Below are 23,810 nucleotides of genomic sequence, written 5' to 3' on the forward strand. Positions count from 1 at the left end.
GCGAGGGCACCATCCAGCTTCAGGGGGCTGAGGGATGCCCCTGGTGAGTAAATATCATTTTTTTTTAGACTTAAGTATTCCTTTAAGGCAAGGGACACACTTGTCTTTCCGTTTTCTGCATACCGTGTGTGTGTTTGTATGCAGAAAAACAATCACGTTTTTCACAGTAGCTAATGTAATTGATAGAGGAAACTTACAAATTGCAGAATTAGCCTGGAGGATGTCAGTTGTTGTTTTTTTATGCACGTGAAAATCGCATCAAGTGTGAACTAACTCATTGAATAATATGAATTCTCAATTTAAATAGAAACTCCGACTAAGAATTGAACTCTATCCCAATCAGTAGCTGATACCCCGTTTTACATGAGAAATCTATTCCTTTTCACAAACAGACCATCAGGGGGCGCTGTATTGCTGATATTGTGGTGAAACCCCTCCCACAAGAAACAAAAAAAGTACGTACTCTTGGTAGTTTCCTGTCTGTGAACCTTGCTGCATTGTGGGAAATAAGCTGTTTACATCTGTTTCCAACTGCCAAAAAAGCATGCAGCAGCTACATCACCTGCCAACAGTAAAAATGTCACCATGTAATAAATGTCAGAATGTAAATCAGGGATTTAAAAGATTTTACAATGGGCAAACACTGGCTAAATCATTTATACATAATTATTGTAAAAATTAAGCACTTTTTTAATTACATTATTTTCACTGGAGTTCCTCTTTAAGTCCGTTTTTGTTCAGAAAACAGTCAAGTGTGTCCCCTGTCTGACTGTGTGTGGCCAACACTGCAGCTCTATGATAGTCTTGTGTGCTTTTTATCACCCTGCCCGGCCTGCAACTAGAAGCCATTTCTTTCCTTCTCTTTTATTTAAAGAGGCACTGTAGTGACATATACAGTAGCTGCGGCGTGGGACATTTAGGCTGCAAGGGGCTGGAGGAAGCCCCGGGTAAGTAGGGGGGGAGGGGAGGATTTTTTGACTGATGACTCCTTTAATAGGGAAAGGCTAGAGCAGGCTGCCTGGCACATTCTGGGTCAGGTTACTATGCAAAGTGATAAGTGTAATAATAGCGCTTAGCCTAATTTCCTCTGTCCCTGATTGCCCTCCATACGTGTCACGTGACTGGCACCAGCCTCATTTGTGGACTCATTCAGGAGATTACTTGTTCTGCAAACAAGATGAGAGAATGTGAAGAGGGGGACATGTTTGCTTTACAAGGTCGGAGTCCCTGGCAGTGCGCTATATATCCGGATGGAATTACCATTTTGCATGCATGTACTGTCTTCAGACACCGCTTATTATTACTATTTCTTATTTCTATGGCGCCAACATCTTCCATAGCGCTGTACGTAATGCCAAACAAACATTGGGGACTATAGATACATGAACTTACAAAACTCTGTACAATCAAGACATCCAGCAATACAAGTAAAAATACAGACATAGCTGATATGTGGTTGGTCATCTAAGGGGCTGCATTCCGACCCCCCCCCCCCCCCCTTTCTCCCAGGCAGCCACCCCTGCAGCACAGACAGAAGCTGTGTCGTGTAGACGGGAATGCGGCTCCTCCTACTAGGAGCATATACAGGAAGTACAGGTAGTCCCTGGTTTACAGACGCCCGACTTACGAACGACCCGCCAATACGAACGGCCCCATCCCGTCGCGATGATGTCATTTCTGTGGGGGAAGTTTGAAGAAGCGGTTTCAAACGTCCCGACTTAAGAACGGATTCAAGTTAAGAGGTAATCTACAGTCCCTATCTCGTTCTGTAACCGTGGACTACCTGTACTTATGTCCTGTATGTGCATCACTACCAGGGGAACCGCTTTCCTGCCTGCATGTCACTGCTGATGCCTGTGCTGCATGCCCTGCCGCCGGGCATGCAGCAAAGCAGATCAGGAGAGCAGACTGGGGTGCAGGATGGGGCTGCCAACTCCAGGAGGTAAAGGAAAGGCTGCTGGGGAAGGGAGGGGGGCATGCTTTCTACCTACTGGGGGTACCTACCCGGCTAACCTATAATGGGGACACCTATGCCTGGCTTCCTATACTGGGGCACATATGTCTGGCAACCTATACTGTGGGCACCTAGGCCTGCCTATCTATATCGGAGTACCTATTCTTGGTTACCTATACTGGGGGCACCTATACCTGGCCTCCTATACAGGTGGCACATATACCTGGCTTCCTACCCTATCTATAATAAGGGGGGGGGGGGTATGTTTTGTTTTTCACACCGCAGCTATAACATGCAGTGCAAATTGTCAGGCACTGTGTGATAATTAGAGGTGTGGTGGGGATGTGATTGGTTGCTCTGGTGTGTGTGGTGGGGGAGTGGCTGGAGGTGTGGTGGAGATGTGATTGGTTGCTCTGGTGTGTGTGGTGGGGGAGTGGCTGGAGGTGTGGTGGGGATGTGATTGGTTGCTCTGGTGTGTGTGGTGGGGGAGTGGCTGGAGGTGTGGTCAGAATGTGATTGGTTGCTCTGGTGTGTGTGGTGGGGGAGTGGCTGGAGGTGTGGTGAGGATGTGATTGGTTGCTCTGGTGTGTGTGTGGTGGGGGAGTGGCTGGAGGTGTGGTGGAGATGTGATTGGTTGCTCTGGTGTGTGTGTGGTGGGGGAGTGGCTGGAGGTGTGGTGGGGATGTAATTGGTTGCTCTGGTGTGTGTGGTGGGGGAGTGGCTGGAGGTGTGGTCAGGATGTGATTGGTTGCTCTGGTGTGTGTGGTGGGGGAGTGGCTGGAGGTGTGGTGGGGATGTGATTGGTTGCTCTGGTGTGTGTGTGTGGTGGGGGAGTGGCTGGAGGTGTGGTGGGGATGTAATTGGTTGCTCTGGTGTGTGTGGTGGGGGAGTGGCTGGAGGTGTGGTGGGGATGTGATTGGTTTCTCTGGTGTGTGTGTGGTGGGGGAGTGGCTGGAGGTGTGGTGGGGATGTGATTGGTTGCTCTGGTGTGTGTGGTGGAGGAGTGGCTGGAGGTGTGGTGGGGATGTGATTGGTTGCTCTGGTGTGTGTGGTGGGGGAGTGGCTGGAGGTGTGATGGGCACGTGATTGGTTGCTCTGGTGTGTGTGTGGTGTGGGAGTGGCTAGAGGTGTGGTGGGGATGTGATTGGTTGCTCTGGTGTGTGTGGTGGGGGAGTGGCTGGAGGTGTGGTGGTGATGTAATTGGTTGCTCTGGTGTGTGTGGTAGGGGAGTGGCTGGAGGTGTGGTGGAGATGTGATTGGTTGCTCTGGTGTGTGTGGTGGGGGAGTGGCTGGAGGTGTGATGGGGATGTAATTGGTTGCTCTGGTGTGTGTGTGGTGTGGGAGTGGCTGGAGGTGTGGTGGGAATGTGATTGGTTGCTCTGGTGTGTGTGTGGTGGGGGAGTGACTGGAGGTGTGGTGAGGATGTAATTGGTTGCTCTGGTGTGTGTGGTGGGGGAGTGGCCGGAGGTGTGGTGGGGATGTGATTGGTTGCTCTGGTGTGTGTGGTGGGGGAGTGGCTGGAGGTGTGGTAGTGCTGTGATTTGAACACTGCTATTCTAGTGCAGGAGACTTGGGCGCAGCCGCGCCACCATTGGCATTTTAGGAATACGGAATTACGTCTATAGCGGCGCACAGGGAGTAACTTCGGCGCCGTCAGAAGACGGAGCTGAAGTTACTTTTAAAACACTATAATTCAGCCTCCAGCAATTGCTGGAAGCCAAATTATTTTATTCCCCACTATCCATGTCGGCCTGGAGGGGGGATAGTATTTAAAGGATACCCGAAGTGACATGTGACATAATGAGATAGACATCCTACCCTATCTATAATAAGGGGGGGGGGGGGGGTATGTTTTGTTTTTCACACCGCAGCTATAACATGCAGTGCAAATTGTCAGGCACTGTGTGATAATTAGAGGTGTGGTGGGGATGTGATTGGTTGCTCTGGTGTGTGTGGTGGGGGAGTGGCTGGAGGTGTGGTGGAGATGTGATTGGTTGCTCTGGTGTGTGTGGTGGGGGAGTGGCTGGAGGTGTGGTGGGGATGTGATTGGTTGCTCTGGTGTGTGTGGTGGGGGAGTGGCTGGAGGTGTGGTCAGAATGTGATTGGTTGCTCTGGTGTGTGTGGTGGGGGAGTGGCTGGAGGTGTGGTGAGGATGTGATTGGTTGCTCTGGTGTGTGTGTGGTGGGGGAGTGGCTGGAGGTGTGGTGGAGATGTGATTGGTTGCTCTGGTGTGTGTGTGGTGGGGGAGTGGCTGGAGGTGTGGTGGGGATGTAATTGGTTGCTCTGGTGTGTGTGGTGGGGGAGTGGCTGGAGGTGTGGTCAGGATGTGATTGGTTGCTCTGGTGTGTGTGGTGGGGGAGTGGCTGGAGGTGTGGTGGGGATGTGATTGGTTGCTCTGGTGTGTGTGTGTGGTGGGGGAGTGGCTGGAGGTGTGGTGGGGATGTAATTGGTTGCTCTGGTGTGTGTGGTGGGGGAGTGGCTGGAGGTGTGGTGGGGATGTGATTGGTTTCTCTGGTGTGTGTGTGGTGGGGGAGTGGCTGGAGGTGTGGTGGGGATGTGATTGGTTGCTCTGGTGTGTGTGGTGGAGGAGTGGCTGGAGGTGTGGTGGGGATGTGATTGGTTGCTCTGGTGTGTGTGGTGGGGGAGTGGCTGGAGGTGTGATGGGCACGTGATTGGTTGCTCTGGTGTGTGTGTGGTGTGGGAGTGGCTAGAGGTGTGGTGGGGATGTGATTGGTTGCTCTGGTGTGTGTGGTGGGGGAGTGGCTGGAGGTGTGGTGGTGATGTAATTGGTTGCTCTGGTGTGTGTGGTAGGGGAGTGGCTGGAGGTGTGGTGGAGATGTGATTGGTTGCTCTGGTGTGTGTGGTGGGGGAGTGGCTGGAGGTGTGATGGGGATGTAATTGGTTGCTCTGGTGTGTGTGTGGTGTGGGAGTGGCTGGAGGTGTGGTGGGAATGTGATTGGTTGCTCTGGTGTGTGTGGTGGGGGAGTGGCTGGAGGTGTGGTGGGGATGTGATTGGTTGCTCTGGTGTGTGTGTGGTGGGGGAGTGGCTGGAGGTGTGGTGGGGATGTAATTGGTTGCTCTGGTGTGTGTGGTGGGGGAGTGGCTGGAGGTGTGGTGGGGATGTGATTGGTTGCTCTGGTGTGTGTGTGGTGGGGGAGTTACTGGAGGTGTGGTGAGGATGTAATTGGTTGCTCTGGTGTGTGTGGTGGGGGAGTGGCTGGAGGTGTGGTGGGGATGTGATTGGTTGCTCTGGTGTGTGTGGTGGGGGAGTGGCTGGAGGTGTGGTAGTGCTGTGATTTGAACACTGCTATTCTAGTGCAGGAGACTTGGGCGCAGCCGCGCCACCATTGGCATTTTAGGAATACGGAATTACGTCTATAGCGGCGCACAGGGAGTAACTTCGGCGCCGTCAGAAGACGGAGCTGAAGTTACTTTTAAAACACTATAATTCAGCCTCCAGCAATTGCTGGAAGCCAAATTATTTTATTCCCCACTATCCATGTCGGCCTGGAGGGGGGATAGTATTTAAAGGATACCCGAAGTGACATGTGACATAATGAGATAGACATGTGTATGTACAGTGCCTAGCACACAAATAACTATGCTGTGTTCCTTTTTTTCTTTCTCTGCCTGAAAGAGTTAAATATCAGGTATGTACCTGATATTTAACTCTTTCAGGCAGAGAAAGAAAAAAAGGAACACAGCATAGTTATTTGTGTGCTAGGCACTGTACATACACATGTCTATCTCATTATGTCACATGTCACTTCGGGTATCCTTTAAGGCGGCCTAGAACTTGTGCAGCAGCAGGATAAGCCATACCGGCTGTATCCTGTGCCCAAGTCTCCCGATTCCTCTCGTACGCCTGTGATTGGTGTGTGTGGTGGGGGAGTGGCTGGAGGTGTGGTGGAGATGTGATTGGTGTGGTGGTGGTCGAGTGACTGGAGCTGTGGCGGGGATGTGATTGGTGGTGTGGTTCAGATCTGACGGTGGGAGATGGGGCATGTTTCTTGCCCAAAAATATTTACACTGTATGGTATCCCTCTTTTGGGATACATTTCTGTAATTGTTCTTTGCTGTATTTGGTGGATGTAGAGTACATTTGATGGCTTTCCTTGTGTTTTCCTCTGGAGTGCATTTCCTCCGTCACTTTCGCCATCCTCCGTCTTCCTCTTATTAACATCTGATTATGTGCAGTCAAAGCCGCTGAACAATCTCTGCACACAATTATTTAGCCGCGTTCAATGATTGTTAATGATGGTGATAAGTGGCCTGGGGGAATGAAAGTCATCAGGTGGATAGAGGAACGTTAGGAGCCTGGGGAGCGCTGGCTCATTTCCATCCTAGATTAGGAACAACTTTGTATTAATAATAAATCCATTATCCTGATCATTCTGACTGCATTCAGTGTACGAAGAGAATAACCACACACTGGCGTAGCTAAGGAGCTGTGGGCCCCGATGCAAGTCTTACAAAGGGGTCCCCCAAGCATTCTATACATAACAATTGATACGGCGCACCAAAACCTGCCAATGGCAACTACAGTGTCAGAGATGCAAGAAGGGGATGGGGACAGTTTGTTAATGATTACTACCATTCAAAGTATCTATAGAAGTGATTATTATGAGCACAGGACCAATGGAGAGCTAATACTACAGTTGAGGGAGGACCATTTGGGACCCCTCTGGCCCAAGGGCCCCTATGCAGTCGCAACCTCTGCAACCCCTATTGCTACGCCCCTGTAACCACAACTAGAGTGTCAACTGTAAGGATGCAGTTCTCTCCTCTTTTGTCTTAAAGGGAACCTGAACTGAGTAAAAGTATTTAAAATAAACACATGATGTAGCTGCAAATAGATATTACATACTAACCTCATCATCAGTTCCTCTCAGAAGCTCACCATTTTCTTCTTACAGTGATCCCTTCCAGTTCTGACAATATTTTGTCAGAACTGGAATATACCAGTTGCTGTTAGTTATATATCAGCAGCTGTCAGTTACAACCGAATGTGCAAGGTAATGTCCATGTTTCCCTATGGCTCAAGTGAGCGAGATTACAGTTTAACAGTGTGCTGACCAGGAAGCTGTTAGGGGGTAATGGCCATTTTTAAAATGGAGGACTGAGAAATCCATTGATCACAGTGGACAAACGGGACGCAGGAGAGGAGAAAGAGATTGGATAGTAGACTACACAGGAGGTAAGTATGACCTGTGTATGGTTATTTTGACGTTTTATTTCCAGTTCAGGTTCTCTTAAAGTTTTCATCAGACAATTCTGTTTATTAACTATTATCTTATTTATTTATGTAAAGTATTTACTACATGTTTTATTTGTTGATGAATTATGGTGTCCATACATGATGGTACAATTAAAGTGACACTGAAACGACAAAAAAAAATCATGATATAATGAATCGGTTGTGTAATGTGAATAGTACATTCGGCAAAGAAAATAGTGTCATATTTTTATTTTCAGGTATATAGCTTTTTTTTCATAACCTAGCATCATTCTCTAATAATTGCAGTTTCCATAATACACTCAGCATGTTAAATGATTTCACAAAGCAGGCTAGTAACCCTCTGCAGAAGGACCATAAACAAAGAAGAAACAATTAGACAGTTGAGATAAGTGTTTCAAAAGACAGTTCTGTCCACGACTTTATAAAGCCACAGAGCTCAAAAAAGCTCTTTTGCACAGATAACTGAAGTTTCTTAACCCTTCCTGTACTGGAAATAATATGAGATAATATATAATATATAATATCTGTGCTGCTAATGTTTTATTTCTTAGCTGTACTATGCATACAAATCATTATATCATAAGTTTATTTTCACTTCAGATTCCCTTTAAAGCATTTGAGTTTCCTATTTATTTGACCAAAACGATTGCATAACGTGTAAATTGAAAATGATCTGTTTTGTTTTTGTTTTTTTTCATTTGAGAAAAAATCAAAATGACTCTTTATTTTAATTATTTTATAAAAAATCTGATTGGTGTAGTGAAGAGGAGGCACTCCTTCCTAAGTAAGTAGCGATGTGCCCAGGCAATCCGTTAACCAGACGGAGGTAGTTCAGTAGAAGATGAAGCCGGCACCATCTAAGTATTCTATATGCTCTTTTATTGAATCATCACAGATGTAGTCTGTCACACAGAGTGCGACGTTTCTCACTCTGTGTGACAGACTACATCTTTGATGATTCAATAAAAGAGCATATAGAATACTTAGATAGTGCCGGCTTCATCTTCTATAAAAAATCTGATTGGCGGAAAAATCTGGTTGATTGTAAAATTGTCTAGTCTCTAGTGCAGGGGTCTCAAACTCGCGGCCCGTGGGCCATTTGCGGCCCTCGATACAATATGTTGTGGCCCTAGCCCGCAAAAGCTTCCTTATAGTGCTCCCAAGTAATCCGCCGCATCCCCGCCGCTAAACGAGGGCTGCAGAGCCCCCAAACCGCCCGGGGGGCAATCCACCGGCATTTCCTGGAAGGAGCAGAGCTTTCAGCTTCAGCTCTGCCCCTCCTGACGTCAATCGCCTCACGGATCGCCGCCTCTCCCCGCCCCTCTCTGTGAAGGAAGAGTGAGAGGGGCGGGCAGAGGCGGCGATGTGCCGCGATTGTGAAATTCCTTATGCGGCCCAGCCTCATCCTGACTTTGCCTCCTGCGGCCCCCAGGCAAATTGAATTTGAGACCCCTGCTCTAGTGTATGGTGGGTTGTGTAAGAAAATACTATAAAGGTGCCCATACATGGTACAATTTTTATTTATTTTTGATTAGATAATTGAGTTTGATTATTCCGTTAGATCGAATATAAACATTTTTCCAGCATGTCCGATCAGATTTTTATCGAAAAAACGGGATAATGGTTCGAATTTCTTGTTCGGAAAAAAAAAAATTTCAACTTTCATTCGATTCGATCATTTAGATCGTATAAACGGGAAAATCAAATGTTTTTATTGTATCGTGTAATGGGCACCGTTAGATTAGCCAACTTTTTCTTCATATTCAATCCTATTTCTTGCATTTCCGGTTCGACCAAACTGAATAATTGATCGAATTTCTCAAATCGAAAAACAAATGAAAAAATTGTACAGTGTACAGGCAACATAAGTAAGCACAGTATTGAATGCTTCATATAACTCCCTGGGCTTCTATACCATTACTATAGTGTACATGTAAATGACTGAAGTGTTTTTTTTTTTATTTACCTTATTAACCACTTCTCTACTCTTGCCACGCTTATCTATGTCCCTGTATATAAACACCTGTAAAACACATGTAAACACTTGGTTCTGTTTTCTATTTTTAGAACACGGATTTAGTATGTCACCAGCTTACGCCATTATACACTTTCCCATAGAAAAAATAAATACATTTTCATAATTTTTTAACCTCTTCCGCCCCTTCCTCAACATAAAATATTATCACCATACATTATGCTAGGGACACAATTTAAATGTTGTAATAACCGTAACAAATGGGTAAATAGAACGTGTTTGTTTTAGCTACGATAGCACATTTTATTTTTCAACTACAATAGCTTCTTTCCTGTAAAATGCATATAAAATAATATAATTCTTGGCAAAAAGTATTGCTCAAAGAAAGCCTAGTCTATCCCGCAAAAAAAATAATATATACAGTAGATTATTTCAGTGTGATAAGTAGCGATAAAGTTATTAACGAATGAATGGAAAGAGCTTTTGAAGGGGAAAAAAAACTGTGGTAAGGAAATTGGTTAAACCATGGGGTTTACTTGTTTGAGTATGCTTATGCATAAATAAAATTTAAAGAGGAAGTTTCACCCAGGCACTGGCTGCGTTTTTGTATGTACACCTTCCCTTCCCACAACCCCTAATGGGCATGGCATATCTTCTAGCCATAATCACATGATGGGAAGGACGGACAGAGGATTTTGTAACAACTTAAAGAGAAACCGTGACCAAGAATATAACTTCATCCCAATCAGTAACCGATACCTTTTTTTACATGAGAAATCTATTCCTTTTCACAAACGGATCATCAGAGGGCGCTGTATGGCTGATATTGTGGTGAAACCCCTCCCACAGGAAACTAAGGACCATGGTCCTGGCAGTTTCCTGTCTGTGAACCTTGTTGCCTTGTGGGAAATAGCTGTTTAAAAATGTCACCATGTGATAAATGTCAGAATGTAAATCAGGGAGAGGAAAGATTTTACAATGGGCAAACACTGACTAAATAATTTACCGTATATACTCGGCTATAAGTCGAGAAATTTAGGACTGACTCAAAGTTTAAAAGTGGGGGGGTTGACTTATACGTGAGTAGTCCTAAATTTCCCAACTTATAGCCAATATGCCAGTATGCCCCCTCCGTCCCACCCACCATCACCCAATGAGAGCCGTCTGCATTAATGCCCTACTTGCGCTTTGTAATTCTGTGGCAAAGTGATTCCCATGGCAGAAGCAGTCACCCCCCCATCAGCGTGCGCTGGTTTCTCTCTTCTCCTTTCACTCGCGCTGACCTCCGTGCTTTAGCGTAGCCCCGCCTCCTGATGTCAGAAGACAGAGCTACGCTAAAGCACGGAGGTCAGCGCGAGTAAAAAGAGAGGAAGCAGCGCACACTGATGAGGGGTGAAGCCTTCTGCCGTGGGAATCACTTTGCCACAGGATTACAAAGGGCAAGTAGGACATTGATGCAGACGGCTAAAAGGATTACAAAGCGCAAGTAGGAAATGTATACAGAGGCTCCCATTGGGTGATGGTGGGTGGGAGAGGGTAATTATAAGCCTCAAATGCTTGGGTGATGGTGGGAAGGAGGGGTGAAATGGAGACAGGGTCAGGGGCCCCCTATGGGTGATGGTGGGTGGGAGGGGTGATTTAGAGGCAGCAAACATGTGGGTGATGGTGGGTGGGAGGGAGGTGGTAATTAAATGCATCAAGTGTTTGGGTGATGGTGGGAGGGAGGGATGGGGGAATTACAGGCAGCATGGGTAGGGAAAATGAAAAATTCCAGCTTATGAGGGTCAAATATTGGGGTCGACTTATAAACGAGGTCGACTTGTATCTGAGTATATACGGTATACATAATTATTGTAAAATTATGTATAAATTAAAGACTTTTTTTTATTACATTATTTTCACTGGACTTTCTCTTTAACATAAAATCTAACAACTAGTTCTGCTTCCTGCTAATGATCTATAAAGTATGCAAAGCTCTGTTTCTCTGCGTAGCGTCCGCTTTGTGATGAAAAGTAGAGGCCTTTATTCCTAGTTTCTCCATTCTATGAGAGGAGAGTGATGTTGGGGTGAACCATTGTCACCCTGCACAGAGCACTGCTTTCATAACTTCATGAATATATCAGACACACATCCTTAGCCCGCCGCGCTCATTGTCTGCCCGCTGTGTCTCGCTCTGCCAGTCGGGGGCCCCGCTGAGATGTCTCTCAGCATCGCTGCTTTTGTATCTGGCCACATTGTAGGGAGGAGAGGGAAGGGACGGCACATAATAATTGATCAGCTTTAGAAGCACAGTGGTTGATCACAAAGTGTCTCTTTTCCTCTTCATTTTCTGAGCTCGATGCTATGGCTGTATTGTAAATTCATAGACTGTCGTGCCAGGTAGAGATGAGCGTAATGACGTGATTACGATTTCGCGAAATTTCGCGTAATTAGTGTAATTACGTTTATGGCCGTAAGTACATAATCGTAATGAAGAAGGATTTCGCAAAATTTCGCGTAAGCGTAATTTTCGCGTAATTTTCGCATTGCAACGGGTATTACGAAATTAATGCGTATGGCCATGCTCCCGAAGCGGAAAAGTTGACGCATGGATCAATGTTAGGTAGCCGCCGACTTTAAGGGTTAATAGCAAAGCCCCCTTAAATGCTAAGAGCCTCAAATTTGGAGAATGTATTAAGGAGATCAGAAGGAATAAGAGGAAATTTTTTTTTTTCAAAAAGCCCTTATAGTTTTTGAGAAAATCGATGTTAAAGTTTCAAAGGAAAAATGTAAACATTTAAAAACCCGCTGACTTTAACGGTTAATAGCAAAGCCTGCTTAAAGTTTAGGAACACCAAATTCCCAGGGTATATTAAGGGGATCAGTGGGAATAAGAGGAAATTTTTTTTTTCAAAAAGACCTTATAGTTTTTGAGAAAATCGATTTTTAAGTTTCAAGGGCGAAAATGTCTTTTAAATGCGGAAAATGTCAGTTTTTTTTGCACAGGTAACAATAGTGTATTATTTTCATAGATTCCCCCAAGTGGGAAGAGTTTTACTTACTTTGTTCTGAGTGTGGGAAATATAAAAAAAAACGACGTGGGGTCCCCCCTCCCAGACCTCTTAAACCCCTTGTCCCCCATGCAGGCTGGGATAGCCAGAATGCGGAGCACCGGCCGCGTGGGGCTCCGCACCCTGACTTTACCAGCCCGCATGCTCCATGGATTGGGGGGTCTCGGAAGGGGAGGGGCAGCCAAGCTTTCCCCTCCCCCTCCGAGCCCTTGTCCAATCCAAGGACAAGGGGCTCTTCTCCACCTCCGATGGGCGGTGGAGGTGGAGGCCGCGATTTCCTGGGGGGGGGGGGGGTTCATGGTGGAATCTGGGAGTCCCCTTTAAAAAGGGGTCCCCCAGATGCCCACCCCCCCTCCCAGGAGAAATGAGTATAGAGGTACTTGTACCCCTTACCCATTTCCTTTAAGAGTTAAAAGTAAATAAACACACAAACACTTAGAAAAAGTATTTTAATTGAACAAAAAACATAACCACGAAAAAAGTCCTTTAATATTCTTAATTAACCATTAATACTTACCTGTCCCTTTAAATAAATGATCCCACGCAATATCCTCGGAAATGTTCTATCAGTTACAATGTAACAAAGTATTACAATGTAACAACTTTGTTACATTGTAACTACGCCGCACCCGACGTCACTCGCCGCTCAGCCGCCGCAGCATACACTTACGCGTCCGTGCAGGACGCTAAGTCCCCGCAGCTCCCGCTGGCCACCCCGCCCACATCTGTCACCCACATGTCACCCACATGTGGGTGACATGTGGGTGACATGTGGGAGAGGCGGGGAGGGCAGCGGGAGCTGCGGGGACTTAGCGTCCTGCACGGACCCGACAGAGCTCTGAGCTATATAGCTCAGAGCTCTCTAAAGCATCTTTGTATTTGGGCTCCAAGGAGCCCCATTGGTCCTTAGCAGACCAATGGGGTTCCTTCTGATTTGAAGCTATATTGCTCAGAGCTCTGTCGGGTCTGTGCAGCGCAGACGCGTATGCGGCGGCGGCGAGTGACGTCGGGTGCGGCGTAGTTACAACGTAACAAAGAATATTAAAGGACTTTTTTCGTGGTTATGTTTTTTGTTCAATTAAAATACTTTTTCTAAGTGTTTGTGTGTTTATTTACTTTTAACTCTTAAAGGAAATGGGTAAGGGGTACAAGTACCTCTATACTCATTTCTCCTGGGAGGGGGGGTGGGCATCTGGGGGACCCCTTTTTAAAGGGGACTCCCAGATTCCACCATGACCCCCCCCAGGAAATCGCGGCCTCCACCTCCACCGCCCATCGGAGGTGGAGAAGAGCCCCTTGTCCTTGGATTGGACAAGGGCTCGGAGGGGGAGGGGAAAGCTTGGCTGCCCCTCCCCTTCCGAGACCCCCCAATCCATGGAGCATGCGGGCTGGTATAGTCAGGGTGCGGAGCCCCACGCGGCCGGTGCTCCGCATTCTGGCTATCCCAGCCTGCATGGGGGACAAGGGGTTAAAGAGGTCTGGGAGGGGGGACCCCACGTCGTTTTTTTTTTATATTTCCCACACTTAGAACGAAGTAAGTAAAACTCTTCCCACTTTGGGGAATCTATGAAAATAATACACTATTGTTACCTGTGCAAAAAAACCTGACATTTTCTGCATTTAAAAGACATTTTCGCCCTTGAAATTTAAAAATCGATTTTCTCAAAAACTATAAGGTCTTTTTGAAAAAAAAAATTTTCCTCTTATTCCCACTGATCCCCATAATATACCCTGGGAATTTGGTGTTCCTAAACTTTAAGCAGGCTTTGCTATTAACCGTTAAAGTCGGCGGGTTTTTAAATGTTTACATTTTTCCTTTGAAACTTTAACATCGATTTTCTCAAAAACTATAAGGTCTTTTGGAAAAAAAATTTTCCTCTTATTCCTCCTGATCTCCTTAATATATTCTCCAAATTTGAGGCTCTTAGCATTTAAGGGGGCTTTGCTATTAACCCTTAAAGTCGGCGGCTTTTTTATATTATACGGAGCGTTACGGTTTAACGCGAAATTACGGTAGCGTTTAATGCGAAATTACGGCATGAACGAAACGCGAAATTACGCGTTGAAAATTACGCTTACGGTATTTTCAATTACGATTTTAATGGCAATTACGCTACCGTAATTTCGCATCGTAATCGCAAATTTCGCATGCGTAATTTTAGTAATGCGAAATTACGAAAATTTCAGCTCAACTCTAGTGCCAGGTAGAGAGACGCCACATTTCCCAAGACTATTACACCTTCAATTCACAATATGGGCTTATTACTGAGCTCTCTTTCTTTCCATTGCAAACTTAAATCACCACGGCTGCAGGGAAAAAGCAGCAGGGAAGGTGAGAGAGGAACGTGAACTCTGCCACGTGTGAGTGCACCCAGGGGCGTAACAATAGATCCTGCAAGGGATGCAGCTGCAGGGGGGCCCAGAAGCCACAAGAGGCGCCGTTCTGAGAGACTGACAACTAATGCTAGGTACACACGATACAATTTTCTATTAGATTTACCTGCCAGATCATGTTTTTCCAACATGCCCGATCTTACTTTTGATCGATTTTCCATAGGAGTGAACAGAAATCAAATGAATCGCTTAATGACAGACTGACTTATAAAAACATCCTGCTAGAGCCTTTTAATGGCTCCAGGACGTTTTTATAAGTCAGACAGTGCGGCTGTCGCTGTGCGCGTGCACATGTGCGCGCTCCCGCGCGTGCACGTGCATTCCTGTGCACGTGAAAATAGTGAAAAAAAGCACCCCCCCAAAAAAAATACACCTTTATTTCCAAATACTATATTGTCACCATACTTTGTACTAGGGACATAATTAAAATCTTGTGATAACCAGAACAGATAGGCAGATAAAATGTGTGGGTTTTATGCACAGTAGCAGTGTTTATATTAAAACTATAGGGGATGAAATTGGAGAAATAGTGTATTTTTTCATTTTTTCCTTGTTTTTCCCTTTAAAATGCATAGGAAATAAAGTAATTACTGAAAACAGATATCAACCCCAAAAAGCCCAATTGGTGGTGAAAAAAACAAGATATTGTGATTAGTAGTGATTAAGCTATTGGCAAATGAAAGGGATGAGCACTGAAAGGTGAAAATCGCTCTTGTCTGTTAGGGTAAAAACCCCTTGGGGGTGAAGTGGTTAAGATCGGACATGTTGGAAAAAAACAATCTGGCAAGTAAATCTAACAAAAAAATTGTATTGTGTTTACCTAGCATAAGGGCAAGGAGATAAAACAACATTCTGCTCTCTGCACAATTGCTCTAATGACCGCATCTGCCCAGCCACTGATAACAAATCATACAAAGTTTTTTAGACAAAGATTTGTAGACAGTCCCTGTTCCTGCTCTGCCTGCACTTATACTTCATCCTGATTATTCTCAAAGCTGACCCCTCCCCCCACTGTCCTAGCCTCATCATAAAACCTCACTACTAAGCAGGAACATCTGAATTCTGCAGTATTCTGATTTCTGAGTTTCAGACTGGAATCCGGTTTTACGAGGAAATCCGTATGTGGAAATCCTGAATTCCGCAAAAATACCGCATTACCGAGACAACATTTTAGGTCACCCATAAGACTCGGAAGAATTAAGCCAATCGGAGAATGCAGGAGTGTGCCACGGTTGGCAATTAAAAATGCAGATTACGCAAAATGGCGTACATCTGCAAAATTGGCGGAATTCACAACAAAATATTTTTTTTTTTTACAATTACCGTATTTTTCAGAATATACTGTAATACACACTATTTCTTCTCTAAAAACTGGGCAGAAAAAGTGAGTTGCGTCTTATATTCTACATGTACGGTAAAAAGTGGTGCAGATTGCGCAGTAAAGCTCTTACCCATGCATTTCTTTTTTTTTCTTTTTTAATTCTTTGAGGGGTAAATGGAAAGGAAAATTGACGCTAGCTGTGTGGAATGCTGACTCCCCCGGTCAAAGTACAGTCAAATCAATTCAGAAGTGCTTTGCAGTTGGCTGTGGGTGTATAACAGAAAAAATATATATTAGTAAGATAATTAGGAAGGAAAAATAACAGGACACGTCAATGGTAACTTAGAAATCCTGTTCTAATTATACTTTGTACTGGTTGAACTCGATGGACGTATGTCTTTTTTCAACCAAAATAACTATGTAACTATGTAACTATGTAATTAAGATTTTCGGCCCATACAAGGCGTGATTAGGGCAGATTGGATTTCCGATGGTGTGTACGCCTCTTCTCAAAAATCGACAGTCATATCAGTGTTTTGATTTGACTTGCTTTCTCACTGCCACAACAGACATCTGTGCATTTTTCTTAAAGGGGAACTTCAGCCTAAACAAACATACTGTCATCAAGTTACATTAGTTATGTTAATTAGAATAGATAGGTAATATAATCTCTTACCCACCCTGTTTTAAAAGAACTGGCAAATGTTTGTGATTCATGGGGGCTGCCATCTTTGTCATGGGGGCAGCCATCTTTTTGGTTGAAAGGAGGTGACAAGGAGCAGGAGACACAGTTCCAACTATCCTGTGTCCTGATTACCCCTTCCAGCTGCACACGCTAGACTTCAAATGACAAATTCAAAATGTAAAAAAAAAAAAAAATTGCACCAAAACAGCAGAACGAGAGCAACAAAATCAGAAATCCCATCATGCTTTGAAACTGTTAAAGAAACACAAAGCCTTATCAGTGCCGCTGAGTCGATTTTTAGTGAGAAGGATATGCAGGCTCAGGGACGGTTCTAGACCAAGTTGCGCCTGGAGCAAGGTCAGGTTTTGGTGCCTAAAGGTCAGGTTTTGGCGCCTAAACTGCCATTCCCCATCCAAATTTTGCCGCCTTTTTAAGAATTCAACAAACTGCACCTGGGGCAAGAGACCCGTCTCCCCCCCCCCCCCCCCCTAGATCCGTCCCTGTGCAGGCTGCCATATTTATTTCCTTTTAGGCTGCTTTTACAGTGGGACGTTACAGGCGCACGTTAGTGCAGCCAGTAACGCAGCCCAACTCACAGTAATGAAAAATCAATGGGCTGTTCACAGTGCCCACGTTGTATGAAAGTGCAGCATGCTGTGCGTTATACGTTAGACTGTTTGCACATGCTCAGTAATGTTTTTTTTTTTTTTTCTTTTGAGGAGGAGGGGAGAGTCAGCTATTGTTAGCCACATGGCTAATTAATATTCACTGCACTGCCGTGTAGTGATGGGAAGTTCGGCTCCATTCATTGAATCGATTCATTGAAAAGAGCCGGACTTCCTATCTCTACTGTTCAGAATCGATTCATTGAAAAGAGCTGGACTTCCTATCATCACTAGGTTCAGACCTGCTGCTCTGAATCGATTCTGAACAGTAGAGATAGGAAGTCCGGCTCTTTTCAATGAATTGATTCATTGAAAAGAGCCGGACTTCCCATCACTTCTGCTGTGTTTTCTTCCTTGAGCGGCCGCTGATTGGCTGGCGGGACCACGTGATGCGGAGTGTTCCGATCACGTGGTCCTCGCAAGGTATGAGACAAAAAAGGCGCACCAACAGCCGCACAACGCGGCTCACTCTGGCGTCCACCTCCAACACCATCAGGCGTCGCGTTAGGGGCACGTTATGCGACCATAACATCCCCTAAAACGCAATCTCCTGGTGGGAAAGAGGCCTTAAGCAATAACAGTTGCCTGGCTGTCCTGCTGATCCTCTTCCTCTAATATTTTTAGCCATAGCCCCTGAACAAGCATGCAGCAGATCAGGTGTTTCTAACATTGTCAGATCTGACAAGATTAGCTGCATGCTTGTTTCTGGTGTGATCCAGACACTACTGCAGCCACATACTGTAGATCAGCAGGACTGCCAGGCAACTGGTATTGTTTAAAAGGAAATAAATATGACAGCCTCCATATCACTCTCACCTTGGGTTCACTTTAACCCTCCCGGCGGTCTAATGTTTTCCGCCAGGAGGCAGCGCAGCAGTTTTTTGTTGTTGTTTTTTTTTTTAAATCATGTAGCGAGCCGAAGGCATCCCCCCGCCCGCTTCGATCAGGAAATCCCGTTCAAAGAACGGGATTTCCTGGAGGGCTTCCCCCGTCGCCATGGCGACGGGGCGGGATGACGTCAGTGACGTCGTGACGTCATTGGGAGTCCCGATCCACCCCTCAGCGATGCCTGGCACTGAATGGCCAGGCAGCGCACGGGGTCTGGGGGGGGGGTCAGCGTTTGCGCAACGATTTCACAGCAGATTCAATCACAGTGATCAAATCTGCTTTATATCAGCGGGAAAATCCCTAGGTGTATGGGCCCCTTTAAGTAGAACACATATTTATCTACTGATATATGTGTTTGTTTGTTTTTCTTCCTGGTGTAGTATGGCTGCCCCTGCTGCTTTATCAAGTCTGCATCATGGCTCGCCTTGAAAACGCATGTCTGGCTACACGGTCATAACTCACATTTTATGCCAAGAGAGAAGTCAAATACGGAATAGGGAAGACGATGGTGCCTAGTGATTTGTAATAAAGAGTATAATCATCTTCTTTTTTATGTTACATTTCATTCTAGCTGTAAAATGCCGGACTACAAAACATAATTACTGTAATTACTCCTCTCAAGGAAAAATAAATAAGTGAGTGGACAGTTTTAAAACCTACCTTTTAACATTGAAATAACTCGTTTTAGTTCTGTTAAATCACAAAAGATTTCCGTGAATCTCTCACATCGCGGCCGTGACTGGATATCGGGAGCGCGCAATGAGTCACCGCCATATGTGCCGAGGGCTTTAATTAGCTGGGGAAGCGGCAAGCTTTAGTTAATTGAGATAAACTTTTAAAGGGGTTGTGTATGCAAAAATGGTAACAATTTATAGATTGTTAAAGAGAACCCTAGGCAGATTTTTAAAAAATATTAATAGAACACAGAGGCATGTTCTGTGCACAATGACATGCCTCTGTGTACTTCTTCTGCCACTGCTAGTCCCTCCCCCACCCTGGGCTCTGCTGCACCACCTGATAAATATCACCAGGCTAGCGACAATCTGCTTGTCGCTAGAGTGCTGTTCACATGCCAGCTTGTCAATCAATTTTCCCCGCCAAGCCTCTGCTAGCTTCCTCCAATCGGAAGCTAAGTCATGACCCAAGAGTACTTCCTGGGTCGCAGCTTAGCTTCCGATTGGAGGAAACTAGCAGGAGCGGGGGGAGCCACGCTATGGAGGCGATGCGGGAAAACTGATTGACAAGCTGGCATGTAAACAGCAGGCTAGCGACAAGCAGATTGTCGCTAGCCTGGCGATATTAGTTTGCCAGCCTGCTATTTGCTCCTTTCTTCCTGTTCCCCTTTGTGGCCTTGCCTCAAATTCAGCCATGAACACATACTGAAAGCGGAATATAACCCTGCATTTCAACTTTGCTCTAAAACATTATTTACAGCATATTATATGCAACCAGCATTTTTTTTTTACTAGACCAGCATTGGAAGGGTTAAACACAGAGGTTTAAAGTTCCTTGGAGAGATATGCAGAAGTTCAGATAGATACATTTATCTAAATAGAATGTAACAAGTGATAAATGTTACACACTCTTTGGCTGTCCTCCAGCTCCTTCTCAGTCAGAGAGAGTGAGTCACATGCCACACTTAGATACATTTATGTAAACAAAATGTATCTATGTCAGCTTCGGATGCGTCTGCAGTTCTGTCCAGGAACTTTAAAGCTCTGTGTAACCCTTCCAATGCTGGTCTAGTAAAAAAAAAATGCTGGTTGCATATAATATACTGTAAATAATGTTTTAGAGCAAAGTTGAAATGCAGGGTTATATTCCGCTTGAACCTGTCTCGAGAGGAGTGCAGCTTTTAGTTCAGTCAGCCTATGGCGCAGCAAGCGGCCAGTGTCTCGCCTTCAGACTAGGCAATTTATAAGCAATTCACTTGGTATACCAGCTTATCAAGGAGTTTCTACACCTACAAAATCAAGTTTGGCCACTGAGTATAAGGCAGGACTAGGAGTGTAATTATCACTGGGGAAGGATTATACTTGCATGTCACTGAGGGCTGGCTTCTGGCATTCTCCGTACTCTCTGCTATAGTAAAGTGCCACGCCGTATGCTGACACTACGTAAATTGAAGGTAATAACAATAATTCCCTGATCTGATAGCCTATTTGGTTTGTAAGGGGTTTAATCTCTTTTCCTCAAGTGGAATATTAAGTCATTATGTTGCATTGAGCTGAATAGCGGTAGTTGTTTAGTTTCCAGGTGATGCTGGATTTTTGCCTTGTGTGTGCTTAGAATTTTCCCCGCGGTCGGCCGCCATTACTGAGATTGCACACGCTCTTTTCACTTCTTTAGATGCTGAAGAGGAAGAAACATTTTACCATTGAAGCAAATTTTCTTTAAGGTTGACATCAGCGTTCATAGGACCCTGTCCCACTGTGCGGTGATGTGAGTATATGAATAGGCCCGCCGGCAAATTGCATGATGTGTACCTGGCATAGGCAATATATAATTTTTACTTAATGGGTATACCTAGCTAAATACTGGAATCTCATGCCTGGTACAGACCATGCAATTTCCCATCAGATAGACAAGCCCAGTCGTTTCCGATAGGCCCAATTTTATTTCCGACCGTTTTTGTAGTGCAGGGCTTTTCAACCCTTTCATTAATCGTACCACTTTTATCACCTGAAAAATTTCAAGTACCACCAGTGTGCCTGAACAGTGTAAGAATTTATATGTTGGCTGCTATTGGCAACAGCACCACACACCTTTTGTTCCGGCACCAGCAACTAGTGTTGGGCGAACAGTGTTCGCCACTGTTCGGGTTCTGCAGAACATCACCCTGTTCGGGTGATGTTCGAGTTCGGCCGAACACCTGATGGTGTTCGGCCAAACCGTTCGGTAGAGATGGGCCGAACCTCCGATTTTAGGTTTGCGAACCCTGTTCGCGAACTTCCGCAAAAGGTTCAGTTCTCGAAAAAGTTCGCGAACCGCAATAGACTTCAATGGGGAGGCGAACTTTCAAAGTTTTAAAAAATTCTATCAACTGGAAAAATGATAGAAAACATGTTTCAAAAGCTCTTATACCTGGAGCCCCGCCTAATTGAGTGAAATACACATCACTGCTGGAGGACCCACCCTCCCTCCAAGCAAGGTCCTTTATACCATTTGCCTACCTACACTAATTAGTTATGGGACAGCTGCTACACACTCTGCTAGGGAAATTTTAATTGGCCTCCTCCCACCGGAGGGACTCTTCTGCCAGGGAATTATACTATTTTAAAAACCAGTATACATCATACTATAGCTGGTACATCATACCATAGCTGGGAATACATACATGAGTATACATCATACCATAGCTGGGGATACATACATGAGTATACATCATACCATAGCTGGGAATCGAACCCAGATCTCACTGTGTGGTGGGCACGTCACCCTAAGCACTGTACCACTACAGAAGTAAGCGCAGCTAGCCTAAAATTTAACATTTATGCTCAATGCAATAGAACCATTACGTTGCTTAAAGGAGAACTGTAGTGAGAGGTATATGGAGGCTGCCATATTGATTTCCTTTTAAGCTATACCAGTTGCCTGGCAGCCCTGCTGATCTATTTGGCTGCAGTAATAATAATAATCCAAACATTTGTATAGTGCTTTTCTCTCCTGTCGGACTCAAAGCGCTGAAGAGCTGCAAGCCACAGGGACACGCTCAAGAGGCCACCCTGCAGTGTTAAGGAGTCTTGCCTTGAACTTCTTACTGAATAGGTACTTGACCTAGCCAGGATTCAAACCCTGGTCTCCCATGTCAAAGGCAGAGCCCTTAACCAGTACACTATCCAGCCACTGTAGTGTGAATCACACCAGAAACAAGCATGCAGCTAATCTTGTCAGATCTTACAAAAATGTCAAACACCAGATCTGCTGCATGCTTGTTCAGGGTCTAGGGCTAAAAGTATTGGAGGCAGAGGATCTGCAGGATAGCCAGGTAACTGGTATTGCTTAAAAGGAAATCAATATGGTAGCCTCCATATACCTTTCACTACAGTTCTCCTTTAAAGGGAACCTTAACTGAGAATGATATGGATTTTTTCTGTAAACAATACCAGTTGCCTGGCAGTCCAGCTGATCTTTGTGACTGCAATAGTGGCTGAATCACACCCTGAAACAAGCATGCAGCTAATCCAGTCTGACTTCAGTCAGAGCACCTGATCTGCATGCTTGTTCAGGGGATGTGGCTAAAAGTATTAGAGACACAGGATCAGCAGGTGATTCAGGCAACTGGTATTATTTTAAAAGGAAAAATCCATATCCTTCTCCGTTTAGGTTCCCTTTAAGGATTTGTAGCATAAAAGCCAACTCACATTGGCTGGGATTTGAACCTGGGTCTCACTGTATGGTGGACAAGCACACTAACCACTATACCAACTGAAGCTGGCCTGAAATTGCTGGCCTAAAATTTACTATTTATGCTCAATTAGTGTTGAGCGAACACCTAGATGTTCGGTTTCGCGAACGTTCGCCGAACATCGCCGCGATGTTCGGGTATTCGACCCGAACTCCGAACATAATGGAAGTCAATGGGGACCCGAACTTTCGTGCTTTGTAAAGCTTCCTTACATGCTACATACCCCAAATTTGCAGGGTATGTGCACCTTGGGAGTGGGTACAAGAGGAAAAAAAAATTAGCAAAAAGAGCTTATAGTTTTTGAGAAAATCGATTTTAAAGTTTCAAAGGGAAAACTGTCTTTTAAATGCGGGAAATGTCTGTTTTCTTTGCACAGGTAACATGCTTTTTGTCGGCATGCAGTCATAAATGTAATACATATAAGAGGTTCCAGGAAAAGGGACCGGTAACGCTAACCCAGCAGCAGCACACGTGATGGAACAGGAGGAGGGTGGCGCAGGAGGAGAAGGCCACGCTTTGAGACACAACAACCCAGGCCTTGCATGAGGACAAGAAGCGTGCGGATAGCAATTTGCGTTTTGTCGCCATGCAGTCATAAATTTAATACAGATGAGAGGTTCAATAAACAGGGACCGGAAACGCTAACCCATCACAGATGTTCATTGTTCATGTTACTTGGTTGGGGTCCGGGAGTGTTGCGTAGTCGTTTCCAATCCAGGATTGATTCATTTTAATTTGAGTCAGACGGTCTGCATTTTCTGTGGAGAGGCGGATACGCCGATCTGTGACGATGCCTCCGGAAGCACTAAAACAGCGTTCCGACATAACGCTGGCTGCCGGGCAAGCCAGCACCTCTATTGCGTACATTGCCAGTTTGTGCCAGGTGTCTAGCTTCGATACCCAATAGTTGAAGGGTGCAGATGGATTGTTCAACACAGCTATGCCATCTGACATGTAGTCCTTGACCATCTTCTCCAGGCGATCGGTGTTGGAGGTGGATCTGCACGCTTGCTGTTCTGTGTGCTGCTGCATGGGTGTCAGAAAATTTTCCCACTCCAAGGACACTGCCGATACCATTCCCTTTTGGGCACTAGCTGCGGCTTGTGTTGTTTGCTGCCCTCCTGGTCGTCCTGGGTTTGCGGAAGTCAGTCTGTCGGCGTACAACTGGCTAGAGGAGGGGGAGGATGTCAATCTCCTCTTTAAAGTCTCCACAAGGGCCTGCTGGTATTCT

At 45.3% G+C, this 23,810-nt stretch overlaps 1 protein-coding gene across 13 annotated transcripts in view; it reads left to right on the forward strand.

The window, feature by feature from the left end:
• Positions 1-23,810, forward strand: part of DLG2 (discs large MAGUK scaffold protein 2) — a 1,711,631-nt gene that overhangs the window by 738,428 nt on the left and 949,393 nt on the right. The gene's annotated exons all lie outside the window — the stretch shown is intronic.

This window comes from Hyperolius riggenbachi, chromosome 2, assembly GCF_040937935.1.
Source record: "Hyperolius riggenbachi isolate aHypRig1 chromosome 2, aHypRig1.pri, whole genome shotgun sequence".
NCBI classification, from domain to species: domain Eukaryota; kingdom Metazoa; phylum Chordata; class Amphibia; order Anura; family Hyperoliidae; genus Hyperolius; species Hyperolius riggenbachi.